We start from the raw sequence: 13,146 nt of genomic DNA on the forward strand, positions 1-13,146 counted from the left end.
ACAGTGCTTAACTAAATCTAGATCTAACTCTACACATATACTATTGTTAAAATCAAATATTTATTTTTTTAATTGATTTAAGCTCATAATTCCTACATGTAATAAAACCAAACTAAAGTAATTATTTCACTTTTTTAATTAAACTTCCAACATCAACAGTACTCTATATTTACATGACAATTGTACAATTTCTTTTACAACACAATAGTAACAACAATAATAGTTTTACTACACAATAATAACACTGTTTATATTACTCATAATTATAACGTTTACACGTTTTACTTAAATCATGATATGTACACCAAAAAAAAACACTGAGACTCAGCTGCCATGGTCATCCTAGAGTCACAGATCTTTTGTGCTAATCACTACAAACAGTAAGTTGATTATTATAGTGAAATCAGTGTGCTGTGTTTGGCCAGGCAAGCTACAATGTCATCATGATTTGTACAAACATTAGTAAAGTTAAGAAAAAGAAATGCTGGTGACATCAGCACCTCAAGCAATAACTTACAGAAACGTAAAAAGTTCAGACATGACTTCAAGAGAGAATCAAACATGGTGGATAATGCTCAGTCTGCTGTGTCCAACACTGCAATATGTTCTGCCTACACCCTGTTTATGCTGCATCAGATATAACTTCTGTTGCCATAATTCTGTGAACTTCTTCACTCTTTATAGCCCAACAGGAGGTAATGGGGGAGTGATGGATGGAGGATGGAGGAGGTGAGGGTCCTGGGCATGTTCTCCCGTGCTCACATGGGTTCTCTCCGGGTTCTCTGGCCTCCTCCCACAGCCTGGAAACATGCATTAGGTTGATTGGCCTCTCTCGCCCTGGCGACCTGTCCAGGGTGTACCCCGCCTCTCACCAGCTGGGATAGTCCCCCCGCAACCCCACGTACGGGATTAAGCGGAATATAAGATGGATGGATAGATGACACTAAAGGATTGCTTTCCCTTTCACAAACATTACAAAATGTGATTCAAAGCAAGCAAATTGATTATGGTTACTTTTGTCTAATGAAGACAGTGAACGGCAAAAACTATACACAGGGCAATACACAGGAGTTATAGAATTTGGCCAAGTTCATCTTCAGCTCATCTGGAGATCATACAGCTTCAGGATTTGTTGAAATGCCTATAGCAGGCCATCAATCGAGGTGTGTCCCAGTCAAGCTTAGCATAAAAACTACTTCGTGGGTTGACATTTGTAATGCCGTGAAACTCAGTACAAACCTACCAAACCAGAAACATACATTATGGGTAGAAATACAGTTGGAGGCTCTGTTATAGGTGTGCACACCAGCATCACACAATCAGTGAGAGAAAAATATATTGAGGCTGCTCAACCTGTGACTCAGTCATTTATTCAAAAAAGTCCTTCAGCTCTGGGCTTTCCTTAATTATTTCCAACCGACGAAGAGCGAAGGTACTGTAGTCTGCATAAACTTGTCAATCAACAATAGGTTTGGTTCACTCTTCTTCACTTCATGGATCAGAAGACTAACCTGGTTTTCGCCTGTAGGAAAGTTTGGAAGGTGTTACAATGCAGGCAAACTAAACGGGGTTAGAGGCGCTCACTAAGCACGGGAGGAACAGGCTGCTATGGCCTACTCACGAGACTAGAGTGGAGGACCCAAATGCAATGACCCAGGGACAGAAACATTAATTTAAATAGTTTTATTAACAACTAAAATAACAAAGATGAATAATAAAATCAGATAAGTATACGAGAATTAATAGACGCAAACAACTGAACTGAAAATCACTGCAGAGCCAGGGAAACTGGTAAATAACTCAAAACTAAGAACATGTAACAAACAACACAACCCACAGACTTGACTTAAGACAGGGCAGGAACAGAAGGTAGGATCAACAACAAACCAACAAAGACTGAACTCAAACTAGGAACTTAAATACTAAATGCACAGGTGGAAATAATGACACTAATTACAAGACAGGAAACAACTTGAAGGTGACATCAAACACAAAAGATTAAAACTCAACGCGCCCCCGTGAGGCCAAAAGGACCAACTGTAACAGAAGTTAGTTGATCTCAGCCCGCCTGGCTTTTTTGATGTTGTAGTGGGGGTGATCAGGGTCGTGGATGCTTTTTCTGCCTGCAGTGACAGACACCTCTGCACATCCAGATCTGGCCAGCTTGGCACAATAATAATAATTCTTTAGGCTCATCTTCCATTCATATCATTCACTCACACTTTTAGGTTCTTTGAGGCATGGATGAGTTTTAAAAGTTTTAAAGAGCTTCTGCTGCCACACTGTTATGGGAAAAAATGTTTCTTCCTTATTCTATGCAGTTATTTTATGATTTATGACTTACGTTCTGCAATTAATATCTTGTGTTTTGTCTCACATACTGTACACTGTCATGATTCATGTTACGTGTCACATCCTGTTTTATTTTGTTAACTTCCTGTCACGCTCCGGTTCTCATCATCCACACCTGTTGCTAATTAGTAATCAGCACCTGTACTTAACCTCCACCTCTCACCCACACCAGTCGCCAGATTGTTAGTTCATGTACTCTTTCCAGCATTCTATAGTAGCCATTCGTGTTTTGACCGTGACCGCCTCGACCTTTGATTCTTGCCTGAACCCTGTTGATCCCGCAACCTGTGAAAGACCTGTGCCTGATAATCTGACCGTGAGTTTTTGCCTGATCCTTGTCTGTACTGTCGCCAAGTCTGCTCGTGTACCGAACCCTGCCTGGACCTTGATTCTGAGATTGCCTGCTCCTTTGTATATTGCCTACTGGAACGTACTGTGTTTGACCTGGACTGCCTGACTCTGATTCACCGAATAAACCTGCACTTAATCACATCTGTGTTTCTGCGCCGTGCATGTGGGTCCGACACCTGCCCAAGCCTGACAGAACAATCTGGCCAGAAATGGACTCCGCCGGTGCAGAGAACCTCCGTGCTCAGCTCATGGCTCAGGAGCAGCGCGCAGCAGAGCAGGAGGAGAAAACCAACGCCGCTCTCCAGAGATTGGCCGAGTGTGTTTTGCGACAGGAGACGGCGATGGCAGGATTAACTGAGGCAATGAATCGCCTGACCCAGAGCTCGACGGGAGAGACGAGACCGACCCCGAGCGCCACTGCCGCGGCAGCGCCCCTGGCAGCAGCGGCTCCCATGGCCGTCGCTCCAGACGCCAGGCTAGGCGCCCCGCTACGGTTCTCTGGTGAGTCAGGAGACTGTCGAGCATTTCTCACACAGTGTGAGATTCATTTTGAACTGCATTCACCCGCGTTTCCCTCGGAGCGCGCTCGGGTGGCATATGCTATTTCGCACCTGACGGGGGACGCGGAAGCATGGGCGACAGCGGAGTGGCAAAACGGCTCTTCCTGCGTGTGCACCTTCGCCGCCTTCGCCACCGCATTGAAACAGATCTTCCAGGAAGTCACCCCGGGACGCGAAGCGGCTCAGCGGCTGGTTAATATTCGACAGGGCGGCAGACCGACGGCGAAGTACGCAATCGAGTTCCGCACGCTAGCCGCAGAAGCCGGCTGGGACGCCACCGCACTGGGTGATGTATTTATCCGCGGACTCTCTCGGCGAGTCAAGGACTGCTTGGCAGCGAGGGATTTGCCCAGCAGTTTGGACGCTCTGATCGCCCTGGCGATACAAATTGACCGCAGGCTGGGGAGCAACGAACGGGAGCACCACCGAGAGGAAAGCCTGCGGGAGAACCGTCGACTTCGCACCACGAGCCCCAGGAGGGGGCAGCGTGAGCCTGGCGGTCAGTCCGTTCCTCGGAACCCGGAAGTGGGACCGCAGCCAGAGGAACCGATGCAGATCGGCCGCGCACGGCTGTCAGAGGAGGAGAAGCGACGCCGACGCTCCCATGGACTGTGTTTGTATTGCGGTCAGGCCGGGCATCTTGCCCTGCGCTGTCCACTAAAAGACATGGCTCATCGCTAGCACGGAGGGTAGCGGTGAGCCGAACAATTTTAGGTAGCGCCTCCGCTCGCTCATTGCCTACGGTAACACTAGTCTCCAGTACCCGATCCGTCCAGCAGGCGGTCCTCATTGACTCCGGAGCTGATGCCAGTCTGATGGACGCCGGACTGGTGGAGCGACTGGGCATCGCGGCCATTCCCTTGGCGTCTCCCGTGGAAACGGCCGCGCTGGACGGACGACGGCTCTGGAGAGTCACGCATCGAACTGAACCGGTAATAATGACTTTTTCTGACACGCACACCGAGAAAATCACGTTTTTGGTCGTGGAGTCGTGCTACCACCCGGTGGTACTGGGCCACACGTGGTTGAGGCTACACAACCCCACACTGGATTGGCGCAAGGGGGAGGTGAGCCGATGGGATTCAGACTGTATGAACACTTGCTTTCAGCCCGCAGTCTCCCAACAGGCACCTGCAGGGGCGACGGCGACAATCGGTGAGGAGATCGAGCAGGCCGATCTGACGGGAGTCCCCGATTGCTACCACGACCTTCGCGCTGTGTTTAGCAAGGTCCGTGCGACCTCCCTTCCGCCCCACCGAAAGCATGACTGCGCGATCAACCTGCGCCCAGGGACCACGCCTCCCAAGGGGAGGTTGTATCAGCTTTCTCCCAAGGAAACCCGGGCCATGAAGGAATATCTGGACTCCGCGCTGGCCTCGGGTATCATTCGTCCCTCATCCTCTCCTGCAGGCGCAGGTTTCTTCTTTGTGGGGAAGAAGGACGGTTCCCTGCGGCCCTGCATTGATTACCGGGGCCTCAATGACATCACTGTAAGAGACTCCTACCCTCTTCCCTTATTATCCTCCGCGTTCGAGTTGCTAGCAGGAGCTACTCACTTTACCAAGTTGGACCTCCGTAACGCCTACCACCTGGTTCGGATCCGAGAGGGGGACGAATGGAAGACGGCCTTCAATACCCCGAATGGACACTATGAGTACCTCGTCATGCCCTTTGGTCTGACCAACGCGCCAGCGGTCTTCCAGGCGTTTGTAAATGAGGTACTCGGCCCCATGATAAATGACTTTGTCTTTGTATACCTTGATGATATCCTGGTCTTTTCCCGCTCCGAGGAGGAGCACATTGCTCATGTCCGCCAGGTCCTCAGGAAATTACTGGAACACCGATTATATGTTAAGGCAGAAAAGTGTGAGTTCCATGCAGACCAGGTCTCGTTTTTAGGATTTATCGTCAGCAGGGACAAGATCGAAATGGACCCAGCCAAGACCCAGGCAGTTCAGGAGTGGCCGGTTCCACAGAGCAGGAAGGAGGTGCAGCGCTTCCTAGGATTTGCCAACTTTTACAGAAAGTTCATCAGGAGGTTCAGCAGCATTGCCGCTCCATTGCACGCACTAACCTCATGTAAGACTGCTTTTCAGTGGACAGGCGAGGCAGAGGAGGCGTTTCAACGTTTGAAACGCAGTTTCGTCACGGCACCCGTGCTGCGGATGCCCGACCCACAGCGGCAGTTCGTGGTGGAGGTCGACGCGTCCAACTCCGGAGTCGGGGCCGTGCTGTCCCAGAGGGATCCCACGGACGGTAGGATCCACCCATGTGCCTTCATGTCCCGCAAGCTATCTCCCGCGGAGCGGAATTACGACATCGGGGACCGAGAACTGCTCGCGGTAAAGGTATCCCTAGAGGAGTGGAGACACTGGCTGGAGGGGGCAGACCAGCCTTTCCTAGTATATACAGATCATAAGAACCTTGAGTACCTGAGAACGGCGAAGCGGCTGAACTCACGCCAGGCCCGATGGGCACTGTTCTTCAGTCGCTTCAATTTTCACTTGTCGTACCGTCCTGGATCCAAGAATGTGAAACCTGACGTTCTGTCTCGTCTGCATGACGCGCAGCAGGAACCAGCAGAACCTGAGTCCATCCTACCGCCGGGATGTCTGGTGGGGGCAGTCACCTGGTCGGTGGAGCGTCGGGTACGGGAGGCCAACCGCGACCGTCCGGTCCCACGCGGCGCCCCGCCCAACCGGCTGTTCGTGCCACCCGACCTCAGGGGAGAGGTCATCCAGTGGGCTCACGCCTCACTAGTAAGTGGACACCCCGGGGTGGCTGGCACTCTGTTTAGGCTGGGGGAGAGGTTCTGGTGGCCGACGGTGAAGAAGGACGTCCAGGAATACGTCGCCGCATGCCCCACGTGTGCCATGGGCAAGGCGTCGCATCAGCGACCGGCCGGTCTGCTGCATCCTCTGCCGGTGCCGCACCGCCCCTGGTCACACCTAGCCCTGGATTTCGTCACCGGCCTACCACCCTCCCAGGGGAAGACAGTCGTCATGACGGTGGTAGACCGCTTCTCCAGGTTAGCCCACTTTATATCCCTACCCAAGTTGCCGTCAGCCAAGGCTACGGCCCAAGCCATGCTCGAGCATGTTTTTAAACTCCACGGCTTCCCCTCAGACATTGTGTCGGACCGAGGGCCCCAGTTCGTCTCGCGATTTTGGCGAGAGTTCTGTTCTCTCCTAGGGGCTGAAGTTAGCTTATCGTCAGGGTACCACCCCGAGTCCAATGGACAGGCCGAACGGGCCAATCAGCAGTTGGAGGTAGGATTGCGGCTCCTCGCCTCCAGAAACCCGGGGTCATGGGCCAGCAAACTCGTGTGGGTGGAGTTCGCCCACAACACGCTGCCCTGCGCCTCCACCGGACTGACCCCGTTTCAGTGCGCCTATGGGTTCCAGCCGCCATTATTTCCGGCTTCGGAGGAAGAGGTCCGCGTCCCGTCGGCGCACGCCCTGGTCCAGCGTTGCCGTCGCACATGGTTGCAGGCACGGCGCACCATGTTGCGGGCACGGGACCAGTACAAGCGGGCGGCCGACCGTAAGCGGATACCGGGCCCAGAATACAAGGTGGGCGATCAGGTCTGGTTGTCCACCAGAGACCTCAGGTTGCAGGCCCAGACCCGTAAGTTGACTCCGAAATTCATTGGTCCATATACGATATCGCAAATTATTAATCCTGTTTCTGTGAGGCTCTCATTGCCCAGGACAATGAAGATCCACCCCACATTCCACATCAGCCGCCTCAAGCCCTATCGATCGTGCCCCATGGTTCCTCCACATCAACCGCCTCCTCCTCCTCGGATCGTGGACGGAGGGCCTGTCTACACGGTTCGGGACCTCCGCGACTGCAGACGTCGGGGGCGGGGCTTCCAGTATCTGGTCGACTGGGAGGGCTACGGGCCGGACGAACGCTCTTGGGTGCCGGCCCGGGACATACTGGACAAGTCCCTTATCAGAGACTTTCATGCAACACATCCTGAGGCCCCGTCCCCGGACGGGATGGGGCAACACAGCCACGGCTCTGCGGACGAGGAGGATTCCGGCGCTGGACCCTCCTCCTGATGTCCTCCCTCCTCCCACCCTGCTTCATCGCCCGGGCGAGGGGGGGTGATTCGAGCCCTCCTCCTGTTTCCTCCCTCCACCCGCCCTGGGCGGAGGGGGGAGGGGCTCGTTGGCGCCGTGGAAGACGCCATAGGGGGGGGGGGTACTGTCATGATTCATGTTACGTGTCACATCCTGTTTTATTTTGTTAACTTCCTGTCACGCTCCGGTTCTCATCATCCACACCTGTTGCTAATTAGTAATCAGCACCTGTACTTAACCTCCACCTCTCACCCACACCAGTCGCCAGATTGTTAGTTCATGTACTCTTTCCAGCATTCTATAGTAGCCATTCGTGTTTTGACCGTGACCGCCTCGACCTTTGATTCTTGCCTGAACCCTGTTGATCCCGCAACCTGTGAAAGACCTGTGCCTGATAATCTGACCGTGAGTTTTTGCCTGATCCTTGTCTGTACTGTCGCCAAGTCTGCTCGTGTACCGAACCCTGCCTGGACCTTGATTCTGAGATTGCCTGCTCCTTTGTATATTGCCTACTGGAACGTACTGTGTTTGACCTGGACTGCCTGACTCTGATTCACCGAATAAACCTGCACTTAATCACATCTGTGTTTCTGCGCCGTGCATGTGGGTCCGACACCTACCCAAGCCTGACATACACATGTATTTACATCTTACATGTATTTGACATTTCACCTAGATTGTTCAATGCTTGTCTCTGCCTGATAGACTCTGGACTCTGGCTCCCAAACCCAAGGCTGGGAGTTGTGTCTCTCTGTCTGTTGAGACTTAGTGTTCCTTCCTCCCTGATAGTTAGACGCCAGTGATGCAGGTGTGAGAATGTAAACATCTTCACACACACACAGTGACAGGGAAGAGATGGTGCATGTAATTTGATTGGCCTACACAGACATTCCACCCTAGTCAGACAGAGGGGTTAAAAGGCAAAAGCAACTTGAGGATCGTGAGCTCTTTGCATCACACCTTCGAGGTGTGTGCACTGATCTCTCCAGCTGTTTTTTTTTGTTGATGTGCACGATCAACATCCATGCTTTTGATTTGCTTTTCCCATTATTTTTATTTTCCTTTTTTTTCATAATAAATCTCACAAAAGACAACACTCTCATCTGCCTCTTTATGGGAAATCTTCACCACAGTTTTGGCATCACGAACAGGGTCGCTCAGCCTCCAAACCTCTACAGACATTCAGAGTTGGGAGGACTGCTCACCCGTCTGGAGTTTGTTGTATCTGACGAGATACAACAAACTCAAATTCAAACTCAAATCTTAACTTGGCTCGGCCCGGTAAGAGAGATTTCTTTATGTGGTGATTGATTTGATTTGGAAAAAAAAGACAAAAACAAAAGATTGGAACTTTTATTTTTAAATTGGCTGAATTATTTCAATTGGTTGAAAAAAAAGAAATCTTCTATTTGGTTCAAACAATAAATTTGATTAGGAAAACTGATTAGATCAAAAATAATAATAATCACAATAATACATGTTCTTAGGTCAAAGTCTGCTCTGGGTGGTGAGACGACGGTTGCTAAGGGTTGGCTCGTGGAACCGAGCTTTCGTCTGTACTGAGGGTACAGACCAGTGTGCAGATCTGAGTGCAGTCCACACCAAGAGTGGACAAGAAAAAAGACAGCTTCTGAAAGATGGAGTGCATTCTCAGAGGGAAGTTTTTTCGAGATACAAGGGACCTGGGCTTAGAGAAGCCCTTTGTTGATGTGCACAATCAACATCCATGTTTTTGATTTGCTTTCCCTATTATTTTTATTTTCTTTTATTTGTATAATAAATCTCGCAAAAGACAACTCTCTCATCTGCCTCTTTATGGGAAATTTCCACCACACATACCAACTTCCTTGTCATTTGGATAATGTTTGAAGCTGTGCATCATTATAGCAATGTTCTCCAAAATGTTGTGCTTTTGAGAACTGCCATACGTTACTGTCTTTCCACATGCCTCAAAACCACAGGTTCCTTCATGCAGCACATGTTCCACCTCGTACAAAAAAGTAGGCCTGAGAAAATATCAGGCCAAGTTTTCTGACAGACAGACAGATGAGAGAGGATGTCTGTATCAGAACTTACACAACTTAAACAGCTTTCTTCAGATTTTGATCGGACTACCCTCAATGTGCCCTTCTCTGGTAACTCCTTAATGTGAATTAGACACAGTGTTGCCAGACATATGATAATCATCTTATTTATAGAATATCTTTGGGGTCTGTACGATCTACAATATCGTAGAGCCAATATGTGATAGTTTTCACACTGCTGTTTGTCATGTTTTGATTTTGTTTTGATTGACGTGCACATTACCAGAAACTGTTTTCACTTGTAGCTGATTGGCTCATCCCTTCTGTCAATCACATCAGAAATGCTGCTAATTGTTTGATGACCTGCTCGTGTTTGTATGCACAATTGCACTGTTTGTCCAGCATTGCGACAAGAGCAAATATAAGCGAATGCAGTGAATAAACAAAGCAGCTTTATCGGCATGTCTGTGACTTGGATGCTACATTTCAGGTACGGATTCAACCTGTTGATTGAGGGTGAATCCTTCTGCTGCTGTGGTGTTTAAGGGGTGTCAGACGTTACAGTGTTAAAAACAGGTAAACGAAAACACGGACAAGACATCAAGTCTCTAGCTCAGAAAATTAATAAAATAATTGTTTAATAGAAATAACGAAACCTCTGTCTGATTTCTGTAGGTTATGTGCACATAGATTAGGGATAGAATAGTGATTTTCAATGTTGTTTTATTTTATATGATAGTTTGGGTTAAAATGCAATAATTTTAAAGCAACAGTACCATATTCCTTTATTTCCCATGGCAACACTGATTAGACAACTGAGTTGTTCGTCAAAGCCACCATCCTCATACTGAAGAGTAAACTCAAAGTCCAGTCTTGGTTCAACTTTCTCTGGCAGTGTGTCAGTTTAGTCGTCCACTGATTCTGTCCGCTTTACTGCAATATCTGTGTCAATATACACAGGCAGCAGGAATTGCTGGGTTGCTGTCATTGCCTGAAAAACACATTAATAAAAAACAAATGGAGAAAATAATAAAACACACACATTTTTATATCTACAAAACAAACAGCTCAACATGGCAATCCCTATAAGTAAGCATGGCATTTTGGTATTTTAACCAGTTTTGCTCTCACTAGAAAATTGTTCACGATGCAGCACAATGTGTACCTGCTCTGACCTAATGTCAGTGTTGTAGTATAAAACAAAAGTCTTCCTTCAATACTGTATGCAGAAAGGAGTAAGCTGTCATTGAGCTCCAATATGCTTGGCGACTGCTTTAAAGCGAATTACTATGATTATTACAATTATTTGCGTAAAATCTAAGACGTAGCATAACAACGACCACTGGAAACTATGTATTAAATATTTATTGGAGTTTAGTGGCTGTACAGTCACAGATGGACTGAGCTGCCATGCACGCTTACCTGTAAGTATTAATTAAATTGCAAACCATAACCATGGAAATATGTGGAGGCATTCCACAGTTTTAAATTTAATTTAAGCTGCCAATACAACAGTCCCTAAGCTGAACCACTGGGCCATCTAAAGACACAGGAAATTGTGACAACTTGTCATTGAAAGTAATTTCTATGAATGCAATGCATTTATTTAATAAATCGCCACATTTGACCGCTAGACAGATACTTTATGATGAAATATGTTTGTTAGGTAGAAATCAGCCATTGGGCCTCAGTAATGCTGGGCAATTGGAGGCATGTAAACAACTTTGAGCTGAGAAGTGGTTGAATCTTGATTTAACCTGACCCTGAACCGTACTCCAGTGTAACCGGTTTCTTTAAATTAGTCTACCTTTGATGATTTCAGTTTGTACCATTTAGACAATGAGACCTTGTTACTGACATAGTGACATTGCCCATTATGGGGAAACATAAAAAAACGCTTTACCATCTCTCCATTCATCCACCTACATGATGTGCCTTAACATTCTCTAGCTCTGTAGCCAACAGAACCCTCACACTGTATAATCAAAGCGCTAGGCTGCAGAGATTACATCTGTCCCTAGAGCATGGCAAGGAAAATGTCCATTTTCCTCGATTCTATTATCACATTTGACCTTTCTCATTCTCCCTGGCCTGACAAAAAAGAGCGTACTGGTTTCCTGAAGAAGAGGGCACATTTATTAAATATAATCTACTAAGTTATTAAAACAAGCCGGTTTACTGGAGAGACCTGCCACAATTCAATTACCTGTGTAGCTGGAGGGAAAAGCTGCCAGAAAGGGTGATGAGACTTCAACTTTTATAGAGCCGGAGGAGCAGTGTAGTTAGTGTGGCTTCAATTAATACAATAAGACTGCAGTGGTAATAACCTAGCTTGTGATTGGCTGACAGAAGAATGGGAGATGTCTAGTTCCACTGTTGAGGGCAGTGTGAAACCCAAGCTGAGCACTTCTTGGCAGTCACTACCTACTTAGTTCCTGGACTGCAGCTTTTCCATTGGAGCAGGTCCCAGATATGGAACTATCATTACAGTGAACTGATAACAGACAATTTAACAAATTTTTAGGAATCTCTTTTAGGAATTAATTTTTCCTCAAATCACATTTGCGTATGACATTATCATTATCTATGATAATAACATTTGAAGAAAAAGAAGTAATTGAAATCTGTTTTCTGTGTTTGTGTGACGTTATTACTAAACGTCTTTTACGTCAGAAATTCCCAAAATGCATTTACGGAAGAAAAGTTTTCAAGACAATAAGGTACAGGAACTAGGTCAGGACTTTTGTTCGAAATACATTTTGTACTTACTTTCTTTTAACTTACAGTAGAGGCAGCCTGACTGTTTTATTATGTAGTGGCCTGCAGCAGGTGTTAGCCTCCATGGGTTGATTGTGCAGAATGGATATGGCTGCCCCGGCTCAGCCTTGAATTAAAGCTCCTGTATATGGTACGGTAATGGAAATTTTACGTATGTGAAAGTACTTTCGATTGTGATAGAACTATATAATTTATATAATCCAAGCGTTATTTGTTTGATGTGCTATGAAACATTGCATTCAGCATAAAATGATCAAATCTATGAACACTCTGCTCTTTGTATGTTACACTTTTCACTGAGTTATTACATTTTGACTCCTTAGCAACAATGGAGATATTAAGGGAGGCACGGAGAGAGAGATTTCAGAACTACACTCTTGCAGGGCAACTGCACTTTTTCCTGTGTACTTCTCTTCTTGCAAGAATAAACCAACAGAAAGACAACTTTGACTGACTCTTAATAATTCATCAGTTTCCAACATTTTTTGCCTCTACAATCTGGTCTCAGAAGTGGGATCCGCTGGTGGACGTCAGAGGGGTTTGCTGATGGTGGATAGACGTCGCCCTTAGCGCAGCTCAGCCTCATCCTCCTCTACAAAAACAGAGTGAGATGTTTTTCCTCCTCATATGTCCGTGGGAAAGTGTTAATCAGTAAACACTAATTAGGCACTGATATAAGTGTTAGTTGGTGAACACTATAATTGGGCATTGAACTCTCATGGAGATGTCTGTGAATGTACAATCACACGTGGTGCTGTTCCATGGGGAACAGTAAAGGTAAACCCGGCTTGGAGCCGGAGGGTCCCAATGTTGATATTATGATGGGAAAGTATGGAGACGACAGCATTAGTTGTCTTTCTGTGTGGACAAAACAATGGGTTTCCAGAAGGTGGTTCATTAAAAATAAAGCAAATTGATCATTTGGGTGATAAACTAACAAAATGCGAACAACCCATGAGAAAGGGAAAGACGGTGAAAACAAAGGATTTAGAG

This window comes from Betta splendens, chromosome 13, assembly GCF_900634795.4.
Source record: "Betta splendens chromosome 13, fBetSpl5.4, whole genome shotgun sequence".
In the NCBI taxonomy this organism is placed as follows: Eukaryota; Metazoa; Chordata; class Actinopteri; order Anabantiformes; family Osphronemidae; genus Betta; species Betta splendens.